Source organism: Mustela nivalis (assembly GCF_964662115.1).
Source record: "Mustela nivalis genome assembly, chromosome: 1".
In the NCBI taxonomy this organism is placed as follows: Eukaryota; Metazoa; Chordata; class Mammalia; order Carnivora; family Mustelidae; genus Mustela; species Mustela nivalis.
Window position 1 is genome coordinate 161,923,830 of NC_139020.1, and position 27,438 is coordinate 161,951,267.

General features: G+C 51.4%; 1 protein-coding gene and 1 long non-coding RNA gene across 5 annotated transcripts in view; one reads left to right on the forward strand and one right to left on the reverse strand.

Moving 5' to 3' along the window:
* Nucleotides 1–2,768: 2,768 nt before the first annotated feature.
* On the reverse strand, nucleotides 2,769–5,162 carry LOC309873041. Its single transcript, XR_014316166.1, has 2 exons — nucleotides 4,369–5,162; nucleotides 2,769–3,235 (listed from the first exon to the last, which is right to left on the reverse strand). It is a non-coding gene; the product is annotated as an uncharacterized lncRNA (long non-coding RNA).
* The window catches only part of SLC6A6 (solute carrier family 6 member 6), an 83,449-nt gene continuing 58,966 nt past the window's right edge, over nucleotides 2,956–27,438 (forward strand). For 2 of the 4 annotated variants that reach the window (XR_014316139.1, XM_082747953.1), the window contains exons 1-2: nucleotides 3,479–3,767; nucleotides 16,159–16,195. The gene's annotated coding sequence lies outside the window, so the exon portion shown is untranslated. Of the gene's footprint in view, nucleotides 3,072–3,478; nucleotides 3,768–16,158; nucleotides 16,196–27,438 lie in introns of those variants that run through there. The other 2 variants (XM_082747951.1, XM_082747952.1) reach the window with 2 other exon arrangements.

A 27,438-nucleotide genomic window follows, 5' to 3' on the forward strand; every position in this document is an offset into this window, starting at 1 on the left:
TTCTCTGGCAAGGGACTAAAGGTTTTTGTCCAAAGTCCTGGATCGATTTTATTTTATTATTGCCAGTGGCTGAAAAAACAGCATTATCAGGAACTTCTCAAAATCACATTCACTGCCTTTAAGTTAAGGACGGTGGAATGCAGCCTGAAACTTGGCTGTCTTTCCTCACATGCCCTCCGTGATCTCTTCCGGCCATCGATTTTCATTCTTGAAATGGCAGGAGTTAGTCCCAACGGGATTTCAGGCTAGTGTGTGGCTTCTGAAGGAAATCTCTGCCCGGGTTTCCTTGAAGTTCCCTTCTGGCCGCCAGCACTTTCCGCTACTTGGTGCTCACAATCTCTTCCCAGAGCTGCCAGCTACAGGGGCAGGACCAGCGCACGAAGTACACCCCGGGTGTGTGGCCTAAATGAAAGAACGATCCAGGTGGGGACTCTGGCACCCTGGGGGTCTCATATCCCCATGTGAGGGCCTGGCTGATGTCCCTCAGCTCCAAGGGATGGTGGACAGGTAGATAAAGGGCCCAAGGGGGCTCCATCTTGCCATTATCTAAATGGGGAATCTCCCAGCCAGACCTTCAGATTTCTTTTAAAGATTTTATTTATTTATTTGACAGACAGAGATCACAAGCAGGCAGAGAGGCAGGCAGAGAGAGAGAGAGGAGGAAGCAGGCTCCCTGCTGAGCAGAGAGTCTGAAGTGGGGCTTGATCCCAGAACCCCAGGATCACGACTAGAACTAAAGGCAGAGGCTCTAACCCACTGAGCCACCCAGGCGCCCCCAGACCTTCAGATTTCTAAATCGTGAAAGCTTCCAAGGTTTTCTTCATGAATATTAAAATGTTTTAAAAATATTTTAAAGCCAAAAAAAGCACATCTGGGTTCAGTGAAGGGCCCCGAAGTTTGAGACCATTCCTCACGATGGCTTAGCAAAGCAAGACTCACTGTCGCATGTCAGTTATAGGGAAGCTGACCCCCAGAGAGTGGACACACAGGCCCAAGTCACACAACTGGGCAGCAGCAGGGGGGAAATGCAGACTGGGGGGGTCTCTGACCTCCACGGGCAGCTCTCTCCATTCCACCCTATACTGCCCCAGGTCCCCCCGTCCCCCAGCCCTTCTCCACCTCTTGGACCATGCAGCTTTCCTTGGGGTTGAGGTTGGGCCCTTCCTGGCTTCTCTTCCCCTTCCCCTCTTCCTTCCCCTTTCCCCTGCTTGTTCTCCTTCTTGGCTTGGGTTTAAATTCTAGCTCTATGACTCACCCGCTGAAGGACTTTGGACAAGTTATTTAATTTCTCTGTGGCTCAGTTTTCCCTTCTGTAAATGGGGGACATTAATAGTACAACCCTCCTAGGGTTGCTGTAAGGAGTCAGTGAGTTGAAATATACAAGGGCCTTGGGCCGTGCCTGGCATACAACTAAGTTCTCTCTCTCTAGGGGTCTGCTAAATAGAATAAGTGTGATAAACATTTCTTGAGTGTCTACTGTGTTCCAGGCCCTCTGATGAAACCCAAGACTCAATGGGGGCACCAAGGACAAGGCCCCACCCCTCACAGAACTTACACTCTAGAGGAGGAAGACACAGGGCTTGATGAGCCTCATCTGCACATCCCATGCCGGCACAATCTGCAATGGGCCTTTCCAGATTGCTGCCCTGGATGGGCCACTCCCCCTCACTGCTCCTGTGGCGTCTACTGCCTTTGCTCACTCTCTGTGACCCTCAGCTGGCCCATATCACCTCTGCCTAGGGCCTAGCCACTCTTGCCAACAAGCTTTGGCACAGTGGCTTCCTCTGCTTTTCCCTCCCTTCCCCTCAACCCCTTGGCTTAGGCAAAGCTGCCTCTCCAGAGTCACTTAACCGCATTACGACCTGCCACTTTGCACTGCGTGCAGTGACACACACAGGGAGGCTGGGGGAGTTGTTGCTTGCCATCTGCTCCTCCAGCTCATGGAAGAGCCTCAGTCTTATCAGGAAGGAAGGGAGAGAAATGTGAGAACAAGTTTGCTTCTCTCCAGCTTTGCTTTTCTCACCCATAAAAGAGGAGCAGTCACCATGAACTCGAAGGACCGAATTGAGCAGCCTAGAGATGGATGTCACCTGGGGTGGCTGGGTGCTTCCTAGAGGAAGGGGCAGCAGAGGACAGCGGAGAAGGGCAGGGGGACGCCCTGGAGGAAGGCAAGAGAGGGCATGTACCAAGAGGGGCCGACATCTGGCTCAGCTGCAGCTAGGGGTGAGGTAGCCTGCTGGAAGGTCAAGATGGAGGTGGACAGCAGGGGGCCTCAATGAGGAAACCACGCAGAGAATAAGTGTCACCTCTCCACTCCTTAGCATCCCTAGTGCTCCCTCTGGGGCTGTTAGGAATCTCCTTCAGGCAGTGGATCCAGGCTGGGCCAGGTACAATGTGCGGAATGGCTCTCTGTGGAGCCCGTATTTCTTCCTTGACTTTCAGTCTAAACCGTGGAAGGAGGCATGTGTTCTCCACACAGGCTTCCAGGTGCAGAGAGGGAGGGAGTGCGAGGAGAAACTGGAGAGTTTTCAGAGAGGGGACAAGCGTTGCCAGAGGTCACAAGGCACTCTTCCTCCTGCCCAGACAGGGCATGGGTGTGGAAAATGGTTTCAGAGGAGCCGCTCATGCAAATAACAAGAATAATGGCACATTCCCCATTTTCATTTAAAAATAGGCACGCTAGTGACACTTGGCTCTTCTTAAGTGCTGGGTGCTGTTCTGAGCTTTTTACACTGTTAACCTGGGATCTTCAGAACAACCAGAGGAGATAGGTTCTATTACATTTATTTCCATTTTACAAATGAGGAAACTGAGGCACAGAGAGTCTGAGTAACCCAGCAGGAGCAAAGCCAAGAATCGGGGGTGGGGGGTGGTGGCTGTTGACCGCTTCACATCACAGTCTTAGGTCACCCTTAGTTCCTCCAAAAAGGCAGCGGGGGCGGGGTTACTGTGCCCATTTTTCAGAGGAGCAAACCGAGCTTCCGGGGAACCTGGATGATCGCCCGAGAGGAAGCCGCGGAGCAGTTTGGCCCTGACCACTCGCGGAGCCGCAGGCCCCTCCCATGAGCCAGGTGGATGGGCGAGTGGTGGGGGCTGACGGCTGCTGTTAGGGGAGGGGGTGAATCGAGGCCGGGGGCTCCCCTGCTCTTCATCCGGAGTCAGGAGGAGGCTGAGGACCGGCTGTACCACTTGGCACCAGCGTTTGCAGGGAAAGGGTTTCCTCGAAAAGTGCGCTCTAATGGGGGAAAAGCAGTGGGCCGAGTGTTGGCCGCGCGGCACGAGGGTGTGTGTGCGCGCGCTCGGCGAGCCCGGGCTCTTTGTCCGAGCCCGTGCGCGCGTGCGTGTGCGGTGTGTGCGAGTGTATGTGTGCGCGCGTGTGTGTATGTGTGTGTCCGCATGGGGGGCGGGGCGGGGCGTCCGGGGCCCCGCCCCGGCCCCGCCCCCGGCCCGGCCAAGCTGGTATTTTTCCACCCAGCAGGATGGGTGATGCTGAGAGCTGCCTGCTCAGACAACAGACACGCGAGGTCAGGAAGAAGCCGCTTATAAATTACCGCTTCCTCCGCGCCGCCGCCAGCGCCGAGCTCCGGGCCCTGGCCGCAGCCCCGCTCGCCTGCCAGCTCCGAGCCCCGAGGACCGCGAGCCCAGACACCCAGCCACGCGGAGAAGGAGCGAGGAGCGCGGACCCCGCGGGCCGGATTCCGAGCAGGAGGGCAGCCCCCGGCCGGTGGAACCGAGTGCAGCCGAGCGCAGCGCCGCGGCCGCCCCAGGTACCCGAGGGACAGGGAGCTGGGCGCGCGGAGCCCCCTCTCTCTCCCCGCGCTCCAGCCAGCCCCAACCTCACTGCCGATTGACCCCCACTCCGGCGTCCCTCTCGCCACCGAAGGACGGACGGAGGGTCGCCCTCTCAGACCCGCTGGCGGGGCTGTTATTGTTTCCCCAGCGAAAGGGCTTGGGCTTTCGTGCAGGCGGCAGGTGTGTGTGTGTGTGTGTGTGTGTGTGCGCGCGCGCTGGTGCCGATGTCTCTGTCTCACTGGGTGTCTGTATGTATCTCCATGTCCATGTGTGTCTGTGTGTTTCCGAGGGTGGCTGTTCCTTCATTTCTCCAGCAATATGCACTCGTGTGTCCCAGTGTATGCCTGCTGTTCTGTGCCTTCTTGGGTTGTGCGTGTCTGTGTATTCTGGCGTGTCTGTGATACCTGAGTGTGGCTGTGACCGTGTGTCTTAGGATGTCTGTCCCGGTGTGTGTCTGGTGTGAACCTGTTTGTATGTGACTCTGTCACCCAGTACCTGGCTGTGCACGTGTGTGTCCCTGATTGTGGCTGTGTCTCCGGGCCCCTGGTTGCAAGCGTTTGTGTGTCCTCGGCGTACCTGAGGGAGTGTCCCCAGTGCCTAGAGGGCCGAACAGCCAGAGCTAATTCTCCAGGGTCGGCACTGATTCGGGTGAGGTGATAGGGGGGCATGGCTCCAAGGGTGCTGCCCGTGTGTGGCGTGCAGGTGGCAGTGCCAATGTCCAGCCGTCTTGAGTGGCAGGAAGGAGGCCCCGAGGGCCAGCTGGGGGCCAAATGGGCAGCAGACAGGGACGGCAGGACACATCCTTCTCTGGCTTTTTCTCCTTCCTTCTGAGGGTTCCTCTTTTAAACAAGAGGTTCTCTCGTTCCCCCTCCCATCAGGGAAGCCAAGTAGAGAATCTTAGGAACCTTCTGCGATAGCCCCAAACCTTTAGCCTAAACTGGAGGGGAGACCTGTGGGCCACCCCCTGCCCCGGCGTTCATAGGGAGGTGTGTGCTGGGCAGGGCCACCAGCCTGGCTATTTTGGTCACTGCGTGGCCCCTGCCAGATCCTGGCGTCCCCTAGGACCAGCCCCACAGCTTGGGAGTCAGCCTGGGCCCCCATTTCCTGCCTGGAGAAATAAATCAGCTCAGTAACTGCCCAGACACTTGAATGGGGGTCTTAGGGCTGAGGTTTAGTGGCGCGTGGCTCCACGAATTTGGACTTCGGTAAATTGGCCCACGCTTTAGCACTGCTGGCGTTTAAATAAATGTCATGGAGGAGATCTTTTTAAAATTTCTTTTTAATTTTTTCTTGGCTAGAAGGGAGGGGATCTCATCCAGAGTCTCCCAGCCAGAAGGAGTTTATTTTTGTGAGAAAGAGCGGGTGAGTGCTTAGCAACCGCCTGCCTCACTCTCGACCAGGGAGTCATCCTGGGAGTGTGGGGTGGGCATGAGAAGGTGCGGGGGTGGGTGGGGGAAGGAATTGCATCAGGATGGTGTTGGGGAAACTAGAGGGATGCCCGAGGGCCCTGGCTAAGAACCACCACAGGGTGGGATCGGCAGAGTGACTAGAGGTCTTAGGCCTGGCTCAGGCCCTACCTACTTGACCTTGTGCAGCCTTTTTTTTTTTTTTTTTTTGCCTCAGTTTCCTCATCTATAAAATGGGTGGAGTAGACTGGTTATGGGATAAATAGGCACTGAGAGGCAGGAGCCTCTCAGTCCCCAGGGAGCTCTGTTCAGTTACTGTGCCTCAATTACTGTGCCTTCATCAGTAGGTGACCTTGGGTGATTCTCTTGGCCTCTTTGAACCTCAACTTGGCTGTCTGGGCAGCAAGGACGCCAGTGCCGGCCTCGCTGTGTCCTTGAGAGGATTGAGGGAGATGAGGATGAATAAGCCTGCGGTAAGCTGTAAAGCCGGCCTCGGCTTCGTAGCTGCCGATTAGAGGGTGTCACGAGGTCTCAGGTCACTGGTATATGGCAGGGCCAAGGTGCACTCTTGAGCTTTTGTCTTTCAGGGATACCCTTGTGCTGGCTCATAGTGCAGTGGCAGTAGACCTCTTCTGCCCAGTTCTTTCCTCTTGTCCTGCAGTGATCGGGTCACTTCTGCTTCACAGAGTCAGGAGGCCTGGTGGAAGTGCCCATTTTAGAGATGCACAAACTGAGAGCTGCCCAGGGGGCTGTGCCTTGATCGTACTGTGGATGAAGTGGGCCTCAAAGGTCTTTCCTCGGCCAGCTGTGAGTTTTGGCCCCAAGGAGCTTTAATCACTGATGTGCTGAGGAGTTGAACTTGGACAACTGCCGTTGAGACCGGGGGAAAACAAGAGACAAAAGATGCCCCAGTCCTCAGGATTGGAGAGAGAGTGCGTGGGATCCACTCACCTCACCCCGTGATTCTGTCCCTCGTTATTCATTCTCCCTTCCGAGTGCTTTCTGGGGGAGTTCTTCCACTCTTCCTACACAAGTGTCAGTCCACAGGAGGCTTTGGACACTGATGACGGTATTTTCTAACTCCCAGCTTGTTTGCCTGTCAACCTGTCAGAGGACTTGGGAGCTGAACTTCTCTGAGAGTCTTTCCAAAGGTCCTGAAATGATAAGACACTTGTGAGTCATTAAACGCATTCGTGTGTATAGGAAAGAGCTGACAAATTAATTACAAGAAGCAGAATGCAGCTTAGAGGGGCAGGAATAGAGGGCTGGCCTTGGAAGTCCAGGGGCACCCTGGCAGTGCAGGCTGATCGACTCACTTCTGCAGAAAGTCAGAAGCGAGAGTCAGATTCTTTGGGTCTTCTGTCCTCTGCAATGGTCAGCTTATCTTGGCCCAAGTGTGTGTTTGAATGTATGGGCTCTGGAGAGGAGTTGTGGCTGTGGAAATGCCCACGGGGACCTTCAAGTGTGAAAGAGAGCTCTTCTTAAATGTCCCTCACTAGCTGTTTAATAAATCTTTTTTTATTTTATTTTATTTATTTATTTGACAGATTACAAGTAGGCAGAGAGGCAGTCAGAGAGAACGAAGCAGGCTCTCTGCTCAGCAAGGAGCCTGATGCGGGGCTCCATCCCAGGACCCTGGGCTCATGACCTGAGCCGAAGGCAGAGGCTTTAACCCACTGAGCCACCCAGGTGCCCCGCTGTTTAATAAATCTTGCTAAGGTCAGCTCTGGCCTGGCCCTGGATTTGGGGTAGAATATTGGCTTTCCAGGTGCTCAAAGCCCAGAGCGAGATAGGACAATGACCATGCCATCCAAGTCATGCTATGAGGACTCAAGTGACCAGGTATGTACTGATGGCAAGGTCATAGGCACAGGGCACTTCAGCCTCTTAAAAGAGGTGATGTCAGAGCTGGCATCTTCTGTGAGTGGATGGGTGAAGGAACAGTATGGGCTGGCGTTTTGGGCAGGAGCCATAGCAGGTGCAAAGGAACAGTGGCATGAAATAGCCAGGTGTTTTTGTAGAATAGGCCTTGCAGGGTTCCTGCCCAAGAAAACGGGGACCCGGGGGTGGAAGGGTCTGAGCATTGGGTAAATGGGCTTGAACTTGATTCTGAGGGCAGCAGGGATAGAATGGCACCAGACTGTGTTTGGGGACAGCAGTGGAAAAGCTAGTTAAACCCAGGAGCCCAGGAGACCCCCTGATGATGAGTGGGGAACTAGGCTAGGGTCCAGGAAACCGAGGGTGGCCAGGCCACCGCTGGTCAGGGCACAAAGCATTTTCCGTGCCAGTGAATCTTGCCCTGAGCTCTTTTTGTAAACACAGGGTGAAGGCCTGGGCATGCTGTTTAATAGGTACACAGGCCATTAACTTACTGGCTTTGACCTCCCTGGGAGCATGAAGCCCAGGAGTCTTTAAGGTGAATTATGTCTGCCCTGGACAGGGCTTTGGGGTTTCCCCTCCCACCTTACCTAGTCAGAGGCTTCATTTGGAAAACCTGAGCTGAGGCGCAGGGGTTATGGGTGGCTGAGAGAAAGGGCAGAGAGAATGGAAATTGCTGTGCTGTTTCTGAAGCTCTGTGAGTCAACCAACTCCCTTGTAAAAATCAATGTACAAACAACAAATCACCCAAAACAATAAAAGGGAAGGGGAGTGTAGGGGGCCAGGCAAAGAATGACTCGAGTTGTTATTATTATTTTTTTTTCCAAATTAAAATTTCCAGGTCTAGCATGGACACATGGACTCAGTCCCTACGGGGTGGAACCTGGGAATCTGTATTTTTAAATTTTGTCTTTCTTTTTAATTAAAAGAATTTTTTTTAATTGTGATACAATTTACGTATCGTGAAATGCAAAGATTCTGTTACAGTTTGATGAATTTTGACAAATATATATACACTTGTGGAACTGCCGCCCAGATCAAGATAGAGAATATTTCCAGCTGTGAGGTTAGTTCCCCTCATGGAGGTGTGACGAGTTTCTGATTTTTGTCACCCTAAATTAGTTTTGGCAAGCCTAGAACTTCATGTAAATGGACTTGTGTGGTGGATAGCTCTTTAGTGTCTGGCTTCTTTTCTGTTTATGTTTTTGAGGTCCATCTGTACTATGGATTTTATCATGGAATTTATCATGAGGTGATTCCTTTTATTGCTAAATAGTATTCCATTGTCTGGATTCACCTATTGATGGCTATTGGGGTGGTTCCAGTTTGCAGTGATTATGAATAAACCTGCTCTGAGCATTCCTGTACAAGTCTTTCAGTGAGCTTATATTGTCCATTTTTCTAGGAGTGGGACTGCTGGGTCCTAGGGTCCACAGATGTTAACTTCATGAGAGATTGTCAAAGAATTCTTTTAGTTACAAAAATATAAGCCTCGGGGCACCTGGGTGGCTCAGGTGGTTAAGCATCTGCCTTTGGCTCAGATCATGATCCCAGGGTCCTGGGATCGAACCCTGCATTGGGCTCCCAGCTTAGGGGGGGAGCCTGCTTCTCCCTCTCCCTCTCCCTGGCTCACGATTGCTTCCCCTCTCTCTCTCAAATAAATAAATAAAATCTTTTTTTTCTTTTTAAAAAGATTTTATATATCTATTTGACAGAGACAGCGAGAGAGGGAATACAAGAAGGGGCAGAGGGAGAGGGAGAAGCCGACTCCCCACCAAGCTAGGAGCCCAATGCAGGGCTCTATCCCTGGACCCTGGGATCATGACCTGAGCTGAAGGCAGATGCTTAATGACTAAGTCCCCCGGGTGCCCCAAAATCTTTAAAAAAAACAATAATAATACACCTCAAGCAATACAAAACTGTTTAAACTAAAAGTGATCCTCAGAGATGATTAAAAAAAAGTGCACTCTAATCTTCATTCTGTCTTTTTCTCTAATAACAGTAAAGGCCCGTAAGATTATACATTTTCCTCTGCATACAGCTTTAACCGTGTATCTCAGCTGTCTACAGGAACATAGATGATCTTTTTTTATTACTTGCTAGATCAGTTTTCATTTCAGTTTTGATTTCCTTGTTGATCTAGGGCTGTTCAAGATGTGTTGAGCAAGCTAGCTGTAGTTTTGTTTTGGTGTTATCAAAAATGGCATCATAGTGTTCTTGCTTTGTCACTCAGTCTTCAAACAACGGGCCATTGTGGAACTGCTGCTTGTCGGAACGTACAAATAAATCTGCTAGGCCACCCTGAATGGCTGGTCTGCATTTGGGAGTCACTGACCCATTCCGGCCCGTGTTAAATCACAGCAAGCACTGCCAGCCCAGTGAATGCAAAGCACCCCCCCCTACCCCTGCCGCCCCTGCCCTGTGACTTTGACTTCCCTGAAGGTGGGCAAAGAAACAGGCCAGGGCTGCTGGGCATTCTGAGTTGGGAGGGAAGTGGTGCTCATCGAGCTCCATAGATGCCGAATCTCCTTACTGCATTTAAGGCCTGTGCCTGACTTCAGGGTTCTTCTGCCCATCTTCTGGATGAGTTCGCCCAGTCTCACAAAAGTGACTTGCTGCTGCTCACATGGCTGGGTTTGAATGGGAAGGGGAACTAGAACCTGTCCTTATCCCCTGGCAGCACAGCAGCGGCACGCTGAGCACCTCCGGGGTGTCAGGCCGGAGGCCAAGGCCAGGAGAGCAAGGATAAGTAAGACAGCCGCCGTGCTCAGGTGGCTCAGTCTCAGGGGAAGGAAGAAGAGCTGTATCAGGAAGAGGTTCATGAACAATTCCAGGCGTCTTAGCTAAGGGCAGGCAGTGGTCCGGGCAGGGAGAAGTGGGAAAGTTCTGAGGAAGAGTGGTCCTCTGGCCAGGGAGTATGGAGACTTCAGGACCTGCGAGAGAAGGCTCACCGCCGTCCACTTTATGGACCTGGAGACTGAGGTCCAAGCGAGGCTGATAAGCTATCAAAAGGGCCATTGTTCCCAAACTTGCCTCCAGTCAGAGATTCTGTTAAACCGGTAAATCAGAGGCAGTGTTTTTACTTGTGCCTCAACTCCTGATGATCACGTTCACAATTCACATCCTAATTTTAACACAGCTAATGGGAAGGTGGAGTGAGATTCCTTAGGACTGGACTGCCCGGGAGACACCTGCAGATACTGGGGTGGGGGGGGTTTTGGGCAGCTGGACCTCCTGGCTCCTGTGGGCAGCTCTGGCTCGTGGCCATGGTGTGGGATAACACCCAGGCAATTTGTAAGAGGGCTGGAGGGCAGGAGAGTTGAGTTCTTCTGGTTTTGCTCACTTGGGTCCTCCCCATTAAGCAGAAGCTTGGACCACATCTCTGAGGGGTTCCTAGGGTGGACATTTGGAGAGACCTGCCCTTCCCCCACTGCTCTTCTTTGCACACAGTAGAAATGCTAATCACTTGCTGCCAGGTCCCACCATCCCCTTTCCAGCAGAAAGTGTTTAACCCAAGCCAGGTTGCCTGCCTGTTGCCGGGTGCAGGGTGGAGGGGTGAAGTGGATTTCAGCAAAGTCATGCTTGGTGGGTGAAGAGCACCGGAAGTGGGCGGTCCTGAGGGCTCTGCCCTCTTGCCCCATAGCCAATTGGCACCTGGAGGTGATGGCTGCTGAGATCTCAGGGAAGACCCAGGCCATGATTTCAAGGACATTCATGCTTTCACCAGATGGCACTTGGTTTCTCCTCTCTAGGGGTAATATCCCTACAGCTTGAGACAATAGGCTCCTTGCCAGCCTCCATGCCTTCTAGGTCCCTCTCCGTACAGTCCGTGTGCATGTTACTCTAGTGCTCAGAGGTCTTCAGTGGCTCCCTAGTGCTTTGTGAAATCAGGTTCACACTCCTTGGCCTGACATGAGAAGCCCTGCAGGATTTGGCCTCTGGCCAGTGTTCATCCTCATCTGCTACCACTTCTCCCCACCTCCTCGTGATTTGGCTGGTTTCTGCTCCAAAACTGAGCCTCGGGCTCCCTTGGTTCTGCCCGTGCTCATGCCACAAGGCCCTTCCTCCTCCTCTTTCTTCTTTTTATTTTTTTCAATTACTATTATTTTTTTTAAAGTAGGCTCCATGCCACCATGGGGCTCAAACTCAAGACCCTGAGATCAAGAGGCTCATGCTCTACTGACTGAGCCAGCCAGGCACCCCTCTCCCTTCTCTTCTTATTCCCCCTCTTCAGGTCGGCTTGAAGTTACCTGCTTCATGAAGCTTTCCTTCAGCCCCTTAACTGTGCCTGGCACATAGTAAGGACTCAGAAAGGAGCAGATGAGACGAAGTATTATGTCCATCACCCCACCTTGCTCAGAGCCTCTGTAGCACACAGTTAGGTCTTTGTGGTCTTGCCTTTTATTTGTTCACCTGACTGAGTTCACATCAGGAGGGATAGATGCTTCAGTGTCCAGCCTGGCACACAGTAGGTGCTCAGAACGCAAAGGCTCTCTGATCTCCTCTTACCCTGAAATAAGAGCCTGTAGTTTAAACATCCAAATGGGTATGGGCTTGGAAATTACGTTCACCCATCTCCATCCATATGTATTGGTTCTAGGGCCTGGGGATATGGCAGGTGAACCAGACAAGACCAAATCCTGGCCATACCCTCCTGGAGCTGGTCATAAAATAGTTGAGAATGAATTATCCCAGCAGCCTGGGGCACCAGGGTTTCAGTGTAGGATCAAGTTCCAGGTTTGAAAAAGAATACCAGTTGCTGCAAAATGGTCTTCCGGGGCAGTTCTGGACCACAGACATGTTTTGTGTTGCCCACATAGACCAGAGTTCTAGAATTTTCCAATTCAAGCCAGTGTTTTTCAGTGTGGTTTTTCTTTTTCTTTTCTTTCTTTTTCTCTTTTTTTTTTTTTTTTTTTTTTTTTTTTGCATCTGCTTCTGGTCATTGTCTGGTGTCTCTGAACATCTGGACATAACCACCTGGCAGCCCCCCTCGGACTCTCTGGCATGCCCTAGTGCTCCCCACACCAGTCCCCCCACCGGCTGTTTCTTCTGTGGGGCTCCGGAGGCATAGAAATGTGTTGCCAGTGGCTCCTGGGCAGGTGGAGGCATTCTGCTCCGTTCATTCACCAGGGCTGGCAGCTGGAGGTGTAGCAGAGGGCTCTCTGTTTCTAGCCCTCCAGGGGGGACCCTTATTGCTTTCCTGGGTAAGGGGTGGAGTCACAGGCTGGAGCTGGGGAAGTCCAGGCGGCCCCCACAGTGCTCCATGTAGGTCTCAGTGCACCCCCACGTCAGGCTGAGACCCACACCTTCCTGGGCAGCCCCTCCACCGCCAGCCTCTGCTGTGAGTTCTGGGTTGTGGGCTCCGGGCAGAGAGGGTAGTTTGCCCCCTTGAATGCTAAACATCACCAGCCTTGGGCCGAGAAGCTCAGTGGCAGGCATACTCTGCCAGAAAGAAGCCCCAAATCTGAGACCTGGGATGTTTTCAGTGTATCTTTTCCTTGGCTGAGCCCGAGAATGAATTCCGGGGATCAGTACCTATTCTCTAAGTCTCACTGCGGGATCTCGGAGGGGTCCTCCGTAGTTGCAGGGCTCAGAGGCACGGGAGAAGCTTTCTGCCCTTTCCCACATTTCATTGCCTCTGACCCCTGCTTGTGGATCCCGCAGCCTGGGGGTGGTTGCTATACCTTGGCTCAGTGCTGGGGTATGGGGACAATAGCAGTGATAAAGACATGTACCTGTGCTCCTCAGACTTGAAAGCCATAAATATGCTGAGAGAGCTTGTTAAGATGCCCCTTTCTATGTGGGACGACGGAATGGAGCCCGGAGATTCTGTACTTTCCAAGGTAGTTGTCAAGGCTGCTGGTCTGGGGACCACACTTTGAATAAAGGAAGTCCATCCCAGCTCTTGGACGCCTATGGCCCTTCCCTAAACCAGGCCAGGTGCCCGGTCTAGATATTCTCCCCACCCATCCCAAGAGATACCTTTATTCCCATGTTGCATGTGAAAAGTTGAAACCCCAGAGACTTCGGGTAACTTGCCTAAGGCCACACACCTGGGAGGCCACTGAGCCCGGGCCCTCTGGGCCAGCACCACTTTGGAAAGGATGCTTGGGGAAGCCGTTTTCTGCTGAACAGTATCCACGGTCCAAAAGCCACAGGAAGCATTTTAGGGCAGCCAAGTCGGATGTAAGTCAGGGAGAGTCCAGGGCCAGCCCTGCTGAGCTGACAGCAGGGCAGCCCAAGGCCATGTCAGGATCAAGTCTAAAGTGGGACTTACTGGGTACTGGCATTGCTGCCTGGTGTGGGGAGCCATTGAGGGATGCTCAGAGCTCCTAGAACATAATTGTGGATCTGCTGGAACCCAGGAAGGCTCCTTCTCACTCTTACACAGAATCCCAGGGCAGAGGGCTGCCTGGAAGCATCGGCAGTGGGATGGGTAGAAGCTGGGACCTAGTACAGGAGTTCTTTAAATGCTGGCACATTCTTGCAGCCCGGATCTCATTGAGGACTGAGGTTGCTGAGATCTTCTGCTTGGCTAGGACTTTGTTTTTACACAGGGCATCTGCACCAAGCAACTGGAAAGAGCAGAACAGATTTAGAGTCTAGGTTCTGGAAATGTGGTCACGGGATGTGAGGTCCGGTAATCACCTAGGAGCTTGTTAGAATGTAGAATCAGGAGCCCCACCCCAGACCTGCTGACTCAGACCCTGGGGGTGGGACTCCGCAAGTTTTAAGAAGCCCTCCAGGCTTATCTTTGAGAAGGGCTGATTTTTCCATCTGCTCCCAGGTGCCCAGGGGCCCAGGAGGGTCATTCCTAACCTTTGCTTTAGGCTGAGGGTTCCTGGCTGCAGGGGGACCTCAGGTGTCATTTCATCTAAGCTCCACTTTTCTGGTGGCCTGAATATCAGTTAATGGGGCATGCATGAAGTTAACACAGCATATCTGAGGTAGAGCATAGGTCTGGATTCTTAGAGCTGCAAGTGGTAGAAGTTGGTTCAAACTAAAAAAAGAAGGGAGGGAGAGAGGAAGGAAGGAAGGAAGGGAAGGAAGGAAGGAAAGAAAAAAGAAAAAGAACATTTACTGACTCTTAATTGAAAAGCCCCAGGGTCATACTTCAGGCATGGTTGGATACAGGTGCTGAGATATGTCATCAGGACTTTATCTTTCTGTCCATTCCTGGACTCCTGTGTTGGTTTTATTCTCCTCGGGGTACTTTCAGCTGCATAGGATGCATCCCCACCCAGCATAGCCATCTCAGCCTAGAATGAGCGTTCTTTTTCCCCAGTATTCTTAGAATGAGCCCATGTTAATCACTCTCATTGCCCAATCTTGGCCAGGTGCTTGTCCTTGCGCCAATGGTCACAGCCCCTCTGATTGGCTAGGCCAAGCTCGCATGCCCACCAGAACCCCATGGGCTGAGAGTGGGTGTGAATGGGTGTCCAGCTGGATAGGAGGCTGGGAAGATGAGGCTCCTCCCAGAAGAAGGAGGATGGGTGCCAGCAGGTCGTACACACGGGGACTTAGTGCCGTTCTTACCCTCCTCTTTGAGCTGGGTGGCCCTCATGCAACTGCTAAGGTCTCGCACCACATAGAATTACCCTCCTTTTCCTGGGTCCTTCAACATTTTGCTTATAAATGTGCATTAGACATGCTACCTTCATCTTTTCCCTTTGTCCCTCTTCCCTTGATGTAGTCAGGGATAGCAAGTTACACGGTCCCCTGGCACCCACACCTGTTGTGGACATTACTAATCCACACCTGCCTTCACAGCGCCATGTGTTCCCCCAGAAAACGAAGCCTCTATGACGTCCGTGTTACATGTTGGCCTTTACCATGGGGTTCTGGGATCCATGAAAGCAGGGCCCTCAGCTGTCTTGTTCATTGCTGGGTTCCCAGGGCCTAAAACAGTGCCTGGCACATAGAAGGTGCTCAAGAAATTTTTAAAAAATATATATATTTTATTTTTAAGTAATCTGTCCCCCCAACATGGGGCTCGGACTTACAACCGCAAGACCAATAGCTGCCTGCTCTCCTGACAGGCAGCCAGGTGCCCCTTACCGAATTACTGACTGAATATTCCTACCCTACGGTGCCTTGAACGCTGGGCATCTAGGTGAGACCGTTGAATGTGGGGGCGCTGCCATTGCAATGAGGCTGTCTGATTTGGGAGCCCAGGAGCTCTGCAGACTGCTAGGGCCATGTTTCTGAGTCTGAGGAAGGGACTCCAAGGGAGGGCAGGGTCTCAGGTACATTAAGGAAAGACTTGTGCACCCTTCAGGCATCTTTCTGCCCTCCCACCAGGGGATAATGGCCTTCCCTGCTCTGCTGATCCATATACCTGTTCATTGAAATGTGTGATCTTAGTTGATAAGAAGCCATTTCCTGGTTTTCTGAATTTTTATATTCTAGGAAACCAGGGGAGCCTTCCAGCACAGCTCTGCTGGTGGAGGTTGAAGCAGCTGGGATCTTCCCCAACTCACATTTTTTTCCCAAACCGAGTGCAAAGAACAGGAGGTGTTCTATTTAAAAAAAAAAGCAACAACAACAACAGAAAAAACAAGGCTTCTGGGGTCATTCACATTTGGGGACTGCTTGGCTCAGCAGAGTTCAACAGATTTCCTTTGGCATGGTGATCTTGGAGCCTTTAACCAGTCAATGAGTTATCATCTTTTCCAAGAATCTGGGGCCCTCAGGTCCTCCATCAGCCCCTCTGTCTGGCTATCGTGTATCCTTGTGCTCACAGGGAATAGTCTTTCACAGTCCTGGGCCCATGGCTAGGCTTCTCTGGGGTTCCCGGGAGTGCACGCTTCTGGGGCAGGACAGGGCGGGGCAGGGGCTTAACGGTTGCTGCCACTAGTTCTTAACTGCTGACAGTTTGAGGATCTGGGTGTGTGAGTGTGTGTGCGCAGTGTCTGCAGTTGTGCATGTGAGCATGTATGTGTGCAGGGATGCGGGGACACCCCAGTGTTGACTTGGCCCCTCCCGGTGTGCAGTGGCACTTGAAAATGACTCTGGGTCCTGCATACAGTCCCAAGCTGACCAGATCTTGTCTTTCCTTCTTTGCTTCCTCTCGTTGTTTTAGGTCCAGACCAACAGCCCTTGCTGAGGAGCCTCCAAAAGTAAGTGACATTTGACCTCTCCATGGTGTTGGTGTCTCACCGTGTGGGGTCCTCAGGCCCCAGTGTTCCCTCCAGGCTTGAAGAGGAAGCAGAACCCCCAGGGCTCCAGGACCTCATCCACAGGTCACCTCTGGGTGGTGGATTCATGGCCCAAGTTGGCCCCCTCTGCCTGCCTGTGCCAGGGAGACAGCCCTACTGATGCTGAGCACTGATGTCGGAGTCTAGCCCAGACCCCATCCTGGCTCTGCCACTGAACAGTGATGGAGAGAGCCCTTGCACAGGCGCACGCACGTGCAGGAGGGGCGGGACAGGGAGAAAAACTTGAAGCAGACTCCCTGCTGAATGCAGAGCCCCTCCCTGCCGGCTGATCCCACTCCCACCACCCAAGGGATCAGCACCAAGAGTGGGTGACTCAATCAGCTGAGCTACCCAGGCGCTCCTAAACTTTTTCTTTTTAAAAAACTGAAAACCTTTGGAAGAGTAGAAAGGAGGATACAGTGAACTCCTATGTAACTTTCACTGAGATTTTCCTTCCCCTTGTTAACATTTGCTACATTTGCTTCATTTCTCTGTGTACGTTATAAAAATACCACATTAAAACTCCTTTTTTTCTGTTGACTCATTGGTGAGTAAATTATAGGCAGTGCCCCTTTACCCTCCTAATCCTTCGTATGTGTTTCGTAAGAGCAAGGCCCTTCATTCTCTTATATAAGCACATGCAGTTATCAACCCCAGAACGTTTTAACATTGACACAATTCTGTTACCTAATCTACAGACCTAAATGACGTTTTGCTGATTTGTCTCATATTTACAGAAGCTCCCTGCCCCCTGCCCTCCAGGTTCAGGATCACAGTGTTTTTAAAAGGGGTTTAATGGGGGCGGGAACCTGACTTTTCTGCAGATGACTTCTTCACCTTGATCTAAAACATCCTTACTAGCGGGGTTTTTGGAATTCTTTTCGTTATGACTTTGGTAAGAAATAGATTTTACGACAGGATGCCACCCGTGCTTACCCATACACACATGCTTGAAAGTGAAACCAATCCCACAAAATGATAACTCACATTTTCAGCATCTTTAGGGCTCTGTTCTATTCTCTTTTATAAAAATGATAGTTCTGACCCGTTGAGTTGATTCCATGACCCACCATAGACTCTGCTCTGGAATGGGAAAACCATAGCTTCTTGGGCAGAAATTTCTCTCAGGAGGGAAGGTAGTGCCTTGACCAAGCTCCTCCTGGTCCAAACTCAAGAGTTTGGTTGATTGGGGGGTCACCTAACAAGCCAGGACTAGGAGAAAGGCCATGAAGACCCTGGCCCATTGCAACCCATGGTGGACCTGACCCCATCCCTAAAATCAAGCATCCCTCCTCTCCAGGCCCCGTGACCCTGTGGGGACCTCCTGTTCTTTATGCTATGACATGAGGCAGGTGTATCAATGGTGGCTCAGGACACCTCCCCGGCTAGCTGCTAAGGGGACATGGAGTTCTCATCCATGTCAGGCTCCAGAGGCATTGCCATACTGGTCACAAATGTCACTAAGAATAATCCCAAACACTTAACTAAACTCTCTGGCAGCACCCTTGATTCTCTGTCAGAGAACAACAATTTCGCCCACAACAATCTTAGGATGGGTGCTGGTTCTTCTTGTAAAAACGGCAGGTACATATATTGAGCACCTATTGTGTATCAGATACTGCTAGGTACTTCACAGACCTATGTCCTCAGAGTAGTCCTAGGAGTTAGACACTGACATTATCTCCATTGTACAGATGGGGAAACTGAGGCACAGAGAGGTGAATTGACTCTCTCCCCCCCACCCCCACCAAAGTCACAGCAAGGAAGGATTTGAACCCGCCCCTGTTCTGACCCTGGTGTGCATACCAGCCAGTACTGCTCTCCCTTCCCCCAGACTGGGAGCAGACTCCTGGGCAGGCCTATTCCCAAGGCCTTGTACTTGTTAATGAGTAGCCTGGGCAGTCCAGGAAGCCAGATGCCAGCTACTGTGAAGCTGGAGTGTAGGTTCTACTTCCAGATAAAAGTCTTTTGCAAGGTACCCAGCCCCCATCGGGGCGGGCAGCTTTAGAGGCTATGCCCAGATAGAAGCCAGCCACTGTTCCTCTTCTCTGAGGTCTGCTGATCCATCCACACTTCACAGGAGATCCCTGGAGGCTGAGAAGTGGGTTTGCTCTCAGGCCTGTGTGATGCCTCCTCCACATGGCTCTCGTGGCTAACTCTTTCTGAAAGGGCACCGTGGCCATTCGGTATGGCAGGCAGCAGGATTTGGAGGGGGTGGTCTTTAGGGAACCCAAGCTGTCCCCTCTGAAGCTGGAGCACTACCAGGCATGTCGCTGTGTGGCCATCCTCACTGAGGCCTCCAGGTTCCTATCTGAAAAAAGGGATGGCAGTCAGTCACTCTAGCCCCTCCCAGGGCGTGCACAGCTGGAAGGTAGCTGAGACAAGGATGTTGCTCGGTTGTTAGCCATCTCTGAGTTACTAAGGAATCAGCCAAAAGACGAATTCCTGGTGGGGACAACCCATGTTGTGGAAAGTCCGTGGAACTGGAGAGTCAGTCCTGGATTCAAATCCTGTCTCCATCCTGTGCCAACTCTGTGACCTGAAGAGGAGAGTCCCTGAACTCCTCCAAGCCTCAGCTTTCCCACCTGTAAGATGGAGCAGTGAGAGCACCCAGGAGTCTTAGACAGCGAGTATGGGATCAGGGGTAATGGTCTCTGTCGCGATGAAGTTTTGAAGCGTTTAACAGGCCTAACAAAATCTGTACCCAGCACCCGAGTACATGCTCTAATTTCACCTCCCTGGCTGGGATCCCCTAGAGCAACCCACCTTACTCACCTCACCTGAAGATCACATCCACCCTTTGGTGTCTGTGGTCCTTTTAGCTGGAGGGGAGCCTCTCTGGGCTTGTTACAAGAATGCCCACGTGGCTTCTAAGCCACGCCCCCTCCTGGACCCAGGGTTGTAAACTCCAGCAGGGGAGGGGGGCGTTGATAGGACGGATCTGTGACCCCTCCAGCGCAAGCATCACCCTCTTTGCTCGCTCCCTGGAGGGGCCAAGGCAGTGAGAAAATGGTATTTACTGTTGGTCTGCCCTGATCATAAAAGTGATGCATTTTAAAAAACTGAGATCTATTTGACCTACAACATTTTGTAAGTTTAAGGTGTTAAAAAAACATTGAGATCTGATACATTTATACCCACATGTGATTGTCACTGTAGCCTTAGCTAACGTTTTTGTTGGGCCACAGATTCTCATTTCTTGTAGTGTTGGGAAGTAATGTATTTTTAATACAGAAAATTTGGAGAGCACAGAAAAGTCAAAAGAAGAAAATAAAATTCATCTCTGTTCCTGCCATGCAGACATAACCATCTCACAGTGAATTTATAAACACGTGGGTAAATACACATTTCCTTTTAAAGTTGAGGGGCACTTGCCTGTAAGGGCTCAGGTGGTTAAGTGTCCACCCTCCGCTCAGGTCAGGATCTCAGGGTCTTGGGACCAAGCCCTGCATCAGGCTCCCTGCTCAGGAAGGAGTCTGCTTCTCTCTCTGCCTCTGTTTCTCCCCTCTGCTTGTTCTCTCTTTCTCTGTCCCTCAAATATATATCCAAAAAACTTCTAAAAAATTAAATAAAAATAAAGTTGAACTCACAGTGTGGCCATGTTGGGGGCCAACTTCCCACGCCACCCCCCAACATGTTTCTTAGTGTTTTTTCTGGGTCTTACATCTTATAAGTCAGGGTCAGCAGATTCTTTTTTAAAGGCCTGGATAGGATGTATTTTGGACTTAGGGGCCTATGGTTTTGCCTCCACTGATCTCAGTCTCACCTCTACTATTATAGCCAGAATGAGGCCACAGACAAAATGCAAATGAGTGGCTGTTCTTTCATGCCATTAAAAAAACTTCATTTACAAAAACAACCTGCCAGATTTGGTTCAGGGGCCGAAGTTTGCTGAGCCTCCGCCCCCCACCCCCCCACCCCCCACTCCCATTCTTAATTAGTTTTGATTTGTTTGGGTAGACCATCATTTATTTAATTAATCCCTAGTGATGAGAGATTGGCCACTGGTAGTTTCTTTCATGTAAACCACTGTGCTGTGAACATTCTTTTTTCCTTTCTGTTTTTAATTGTGGTAAAATACACATAACACAAAATTAACCATCTCGACCATTTTTAGGTCTGTAGTATAAGAGTGTTAAGTATATTCACATTGTCATGCAGCCAATCTCCAGAACTTTCTCATGTTGCAAAACCAAATGCAGTGACTATCTTGGGGTATCTTTATGCATCGGTCTGGTTCAGAAAATTGGAATTGCTAGCCTGGAGGGAGTGTGCATTTTGAAGGTGCTGGGTGCCTGTTGCCAAATCACTGACCCTCAGAAATTGCCCTAATTGAAGCCTCTGCTGATCTTCGGTGACAGCCCGTAGGCCACAAGAGGGAGTGGAGCTGGCCACTTCCCTGGGGAGCCCCTGCCTTCAGGGCTTCAGGGAGCAGCAGATTTAAAACGACCCATGCCAGAGAAGCAGTAGCCAGTCTGCCAACCTTCCTCTTTTGGGGAAGAAACTAAAAAGTCAATAAACAAAATGTGTTAGGAATACTGGACCGTTCTTGGAGGTTGATCAGCTAGATAGACCCTTTAGAGAGAGGAGAGATGTTGTTAAGACCAACTCAGCTGTCCAATGAGTCTGGGTGTCAGTGGTGTTTGGCCTCTACCTTGCTGTGTGACCCAGGCAGGTGACTTAACCTCTCTGGGCCCTCAAGTTCTCTGTAAAAATAGACATGAGGTAGAATCTCTCCTCTCTGGTTGAGGATCAGGAAATAAGGTCTACAAAATTTCCTCACACAGTGGCCAGCACGTTGCCCGTACCAGTACCCGGTGGCTGTGATAGCTGTTCTTACTGCTGCTGTTAGGATTACTTTTAACACCTCTGTTAGGGTGGTCTGAGCATAGAGACAGTACTAGCATGTACAGCCCTTTGCAGTTCTCAAGAGAGGTTTTCCATCTTAATACTTGCAATATTTTGTAGCATAGTTATTACTGTCCCTGTGTAACAGGTGAGAAATTTGAGGCTCACGAGGTCAGCGGCCAGCTCGAGGTCAGCTATGTGTCAGGACAGGGAGCCCGGGCTTTAGTCCACACCTTTGGCTTATCGTCCGTTCCACACAGCAGCTGCTGGACGCTGGGACTTCTGGACGACCAGGGCTAGTGGGAGCTGCCTCTTCTGGCCTCACCTGTGGTGGGAAAGCTTGGGCCTTCGGTGGAGAGAAGATTTCTTTGGTTTATTTTCCTGTCTTGGCTCTTAGCCCCAACAGTGGGCACATGGGTTTGCTTTTCCCCCCACCCCCCAAGGAGAGAGGTTACAATACTAATGGGTGCCCCCAACCCCACCCCCGACACACACACCACCATGCGATTGTCCCGATTGTCCCGCTGGTGGGACAATAGCTGGATGTCCTACCTTTTAACTCACTTCTGACACTTTACCTGGATCTGCGGGTTAATGATTCAGCCCTCCAAGGCTGACCCCAACTCCTACTACCTGTTGTAAGTTTCAGATTGCCACGTGTGCTTTTCGGCCCACTGGCTAGAAATCAGAAGAAGTTCACACGACCTTCTCCTTGGGTTTGATTAATTTCCTAGAGCAGCTCGCAGAACTCAGAGAAACGTTTTATTGACTAGATCAGTGGTCTGTTAGTACAGGCCTTAACTCAGTACCACCACAAGGAAGAGATATACAGGGCAAGGAGTGTGGGGAAGGGGCATGGGGCTTCTCTGCCCTCTCCAGGTGCTACTCTCTTCAAATCTCCTTGTGTTCCCCAGTCTGGAAGCTCTCCTTTAAATTTTTACGGAGGCTTCATTACTTGAGCACCATTGATGAAATCATTGGCCTTTGGTGATTGAACTCCATCTCCAGCCCCCCTCCTTTCCTTGAAGGTCAGGGGGTGGGACTGCGCGTTCCAACCTTCTAATCACAGGGTTGCTTCTCCTAGCAGCTAGCCCCTAGCCTTAGGTGCCTTCTAAAAGTCGTCGTTAACATAACAAAAGACACCTTTCTCACTCTCACCACTTAGGAATTTTTTTCTTTTCTTTTTTTTTTTTTTTTTTTAAGATCTCATCGAAGAGTGCAGGCTCTAGCAGGATTTGGGGGAAGGGAGAGGGAGAATAGGGCTCCATCCCAGGACTCCAGGATCGTGACCTGAGCCAAAGGCAGGCGCTTGACCATCTGAGCCACCCAGGCACCCTTCTCATCACCTAGGAAATTTGTGAGAGTTTCAGGAGCTCTGCCAGCAACTGGGACAAAGACCACATACGTAGTTACATTGATTCTAAATCACCATATCGAAGTTTGTTGTTGTTGTTGTTGCTGTTTCCAGAAACCGGCAGGGCACGTAGTTACATTGATTCGAAATCACCATATCGAAGTTTGTTGTTGTTGTTGTTGTTGCTGTTTCCAGAAACCGGCAGGGCATTTCAAAGACGAGAGCTGCCTGCCCAGGTGAAACCTGAGAGGGGTTTAAGGGAAGTCTGTTCCCAGCCAGCAGATAGTATTAAGTCCAGAAACCCACGTTCCCCAAAACAGGAGCCTCCTGGGTCCTAAGGCTAGAGATAACCTCTGGGTTTGGAGGGACTGGCTGCCCCAGGGAGGGTGCCCTGGGTCAGTATTCAGACCCAGCTGCCCCCAGCACCACCAGCAGCACTGCCTTTATCTACCCACTTCCCACCAACTTGCTGGGGGACCTTGGAGGAGTCATGTCTCTTTTCTGGGCCCTCATTTTCCTCACGCATAGAACAAGGGTCTGGAGTCATTTCCCCAGGGGAGTTTCTGGGGTCTCAGCTTTGGACATGAATCTCAGGTCTGCCTACAGTGATGGGCCTCCCTCTCTGGGTTGGGTGTCTCTGTGGGGCTGTATACTTGGACACGTCTTCCCATAATGGAGTCTCACCCCTCAACCTATGGCCTTCATCCCTAGGAGTAGCGGAGGCACTTTCCAGTCACTGGCCCCTCTGACCCTCATCCCCAGCCTGACCCCAATCCCGCATTGCCTTGCATCCCCAGATTCCCCCATCCTTGTTCCTGTCATCACCCCTGAACTCTGGCTCTGTGGGTCCCATCAGGGTTGCCAGGTTGTGAAGGGTGCATGCCTCCCTCCCTCTGTCCTGCCTCAGTGAGGGGGACATGGTTCTCATTTCTGTTTTCAGGTTGAGTGGTGCTCTGGCCTTCTGTCTGATTGCTTCCCAGCCTTCTCTGGGACTCCTGCCTGCCCCCACTGTGTCCCTGACCTGAGAGCTTTCTCTGACCCATAAAGTTATTAAGTTAGAGGCCTCCCATTTAAGTACTAAACAGGCCCGTCCCTGCTTGGCTTCTGAGATTGGACGAGGTCAGGCCCAGAAAGAGACAGACCATGTTTTGATAGGGACTCATGATCTATGGGAAGGATGCCACGATCGATGAGCAGTGTCTGTCAGGGAAGCAGGATGGTTGAAGGCAGCAATCCGGGACGGGATGAGGTGAGGACTTCAGGACGGCCTTGGGAGTGGACATCTGCTCTGCAAAAAATGGAAACGGAGGAGCTCAGAGGACCTCAAAAGATCTGTGCAGCTACGGGGCAAGCAGCTTAGAGCATGCTTGTGGGAGAGTGTGACCCCAAAGTCCCAGGATCTTTAATTTGTACTCAAGTTGAAGTTTTCAGACCAGGAGGCCAGAGCTACTTGATGCCTCTCATGGCATGGATGTCATACTTTGTGCTGGCTACATACTTTGTCCTTGTGTGTGTATAACAAGCATCCTTCCAGACGCTCTGAATAAGGTTGCTAGGTGAAATACAGAGCATTCCAGTTCAATTAGAATTTCAGATAAACTGAGTCATGTTTTGAGTTTTAAAGATGTCCTTTGCAGGTATGCGTATCTGCGACAAGCTTACCTCCTCCATGTCACTTACCCAGCTGCCTTGGAGGCCGTGCCCGCAGGCCACTTGAGGTTGTGGCGGGTCCCCGTGAACCTGTTGGCGGCAGCGCCTTTCCCAGCCCAGGTCCTCCTCGATGGGAGTCCTGGAGGTGTTGTCTCCTTGGGCATCTGTGTTCTCCTTCAGGCAACCAGAAGGGTCAGCCTAGTTGACTTAGTATGAGGTATGATTTTGACCTGGAGATGTCTCTTGAGCACCTGTGATGCCTGAGAACTTGAGGGTCCTGTCCTCATCTCTGCCGTGTGCTGGGCCTGGGACAAACAAAGTTGTGATGTTCTCTGCCTCATGGTTGAAGAAGCCAGGCTCAGGAAGGTGCCCTGTGACATGCTGCGGCCACGCAGACCAGGAGACAGATGCGCTTCTAGGCCCAGGCTCCCCACCTGGTCATCCTTCCATGGGGTGGGGGGCTGCTCCGTGGGGCCCTGCTGCTCTTTTTGGATTATTCCCTCCAGACTTCTGTCCTGTGAGGAGCTCACAGCTGAGTGAATTGAGGCATTTACTCAGCATTCAATGTGTCCATTCCCTCAGGTGGTGAGTACTTGCAGAGCGCCTGCTGTATAGAGGCCCACTGCTGAGCAGTGGGGATAGAGTGAGGAACGAGGCAGGAAGGGAAAGATGGCACAAACCATTATTCGGTTTCAAAATGGAACCAGACCCCCCCCCCCCCCCGACCCACACGCCCAACTGCAATTGATGTGAACAACCAGGAAGTCAGGGCTTGTCTCAGGGTAGAGGAGGGAAGCAGTCTGGGAACATGAGCCTCTTCTCCTCATGAGCCTGTCTGCCTCCACCATCCTGTCCTCTCCATCCTTCATCCTGAGGAGCATTCTGAGGCTCAGAGACGTGCATTGACATGCCCAAGGTCACACATCACCTTAAGACACCATAAGCCTCCACTCCTCCCATAACCTCCCTTTTTGTCCTGTTGCTTACATATTAGGGGTGATTTAGTCACATTAAAAAGTCCAGATATCGAGTAAACTCTTCAGCCTAAAAGAAATTAACTAGAACAGCCCCTGCTCTGGAAGGTTCCCTGGGGGCAGGAGCTGCTTCGAGGCAACCGATTCCTGTCCAAGTCTCTGGCCTTGCCTGGGGTCAGCTGGGTCCCCTGTGGCCAGGCCTCAAAGCTTCGTGGCTGAGGGGGAGAAGGGCCACCCCCCCTTTTTAAAAGAAATTAATTTTATTTTACATTCGTAAACATGATGACAGGTGCTGGTGATAGAAAGGACACAGTGTCAATTTTTAAGAATCGTACTGCCTAGTGAGGGAGACATAGGTGAACGTACAAGTTATACTACAGTTTAGTGTGAGCCTTTTTTTTTCCTGTCTTAATGAGAAACGATGGTCATACATCACTATGTGAGCTTAAGGTGTGTGGCGTGATGGTTTGTTGTAGTACCTCGTGGAGTGATGACCACAACTGATTGTGTTCACATCTGTCTTCTCATAGACAGACACTCCCACCTCCGTAAGGTCCTGGGGTGGGGAGGGCAGACCTTTTGTTTTCCCTCTGGCTTTTATGTTTCATTTGAGAATCATCTGTATTTTCAAACCCCTTCCAGCCCTGCTGAGTGGGGGAAGGCCCAGGCAAGAAACTCTGATGCCTGGGGAAGTTTGGGGAAAACCTGTAAGCATCTGAAAACCGAGAATTGAAAGTCTGTTCATTCTGTCAGCAGAGACTTGAGGACTTTTCCTGTGGCCCAGACTCCAGGCCACGCCCTGGGGACCCAGAGTTGAGCCTTTCTCTGTCTGGCCAATGAGGGGACAGAGTAGCTGTGCATTGGTGGGGTCGCTTGAAGGAGCTTTGGGCACATAGAGTTCACAGAATGTTCTCAGAGGCCTTGAATGACAAAAGCCTGCCAGGCAGACCCAAGCAGGGGAGGGCATTTACAGGTAGAGGGAAGCACCCCGGAAAAGGGAAGGCAGAGAGTGTAGTGCAGCTGGGCTATAGTGTCTCGCTCTGGGGGGAGCAGGGGGGAGGAGAGGAGGTGGGTGGGAGGTCTTGGCTGGTGACCCCAAACGCCCTGGTGAGTGCTGGGGTCTTGATTCACTTCGAGGAGCTAGTCTGGAACCCGAAGTCCTTAGTGAGTGCTGCAGGTGCCCCCTTAAAGGTAGTGACTGTTGTTTGGTTGTCTTGACAACTGGCTTCTGCTCAGGAGGAGAAACAGCCCAGCCCAGCCCTCACCCCAACAGGCTTGCAGGAGCTTTGCAGGCGCTGCCAGAGGTCCTGGGAGGAAACCCACTCTAATGAGATGTCTAACCTAGTTTTGATGACTCACGTGGTTTGAGGAGCATGTGCCTTGGGAGGGGGTGGCAGTGCCAGCAGACCGGGCCACTTTTGTGTCATGGAACCCCGGATACAGGAACTGTTCATTTGACATTTCCCTGTGGGACTGAAGAGCCCCGGGTGCTTGTTCCTGCCCCCAGTCATTGTTGTCATTGATTAAGTGCGTGAAATGAAAGGAGGCTGTCCACGGGTGCCCTGTTTCTCCTGAGAGCAGATCCACGCCTGTACTGAGGCACTTCCTCCTACCTTCCCTTGTGTAATTCGGGGTGGCCCATTTTACAGATGATGCAACTGAGGCCCCAAGGGGAAGTGACATTCCTGAGGTCACTGCTTGCCACGGACAAGTGACAGAGTCAGGCTCCAGCCGAAACCTTTTAACGTGACGCAGCAGAGGCAAAAGTGGAAGTCAGCAAAGGGGATTTGGGGAACAGTGTCTCACAGGGGGTGTGGAATTCAGACAACAAGGCTGAAGAGGACAGGAGGGCCCCTCCTCTCCACTGATCACGCTGGGGAGGAATTATGTAGAATTCTACCATACGGGGGTCAGCGGGAACCAACTGACCAAATAAATAGATGAGTCAGTTTAAAAGGACGGATTTCTTGACTATTTATAGTTGTGGCCTGAATCTCAGGTATCCTTGTCCCCAAGGAGTAAAAGGAGACTTTTCTGATCTGCTGGGCTGTTTAGAGGGTGAATAAGCTGATTAAGTCCCCGGGCTGCCCCTGAGGATGGGACAATGCAGGAGGGTCAGGCTGAGAGGAGCTCAGAGGAGGTCTGCACGGGGAATGTGCCCAGGGCTCAGTCTCTTCCCTTCACGAATTCGTTATTAGCTTCTTAATTGCTCTAGGTAGCCTGAATTGAAGTGGTTAACATTCTTTCTAGCCTGAGAGGCCAGTATTTAGTAATCCCTGCAGGTATACAAAATGAAATAGGAAGGTCCTTGTACAAAGCTGCCTCCCAGAGGTGGATTT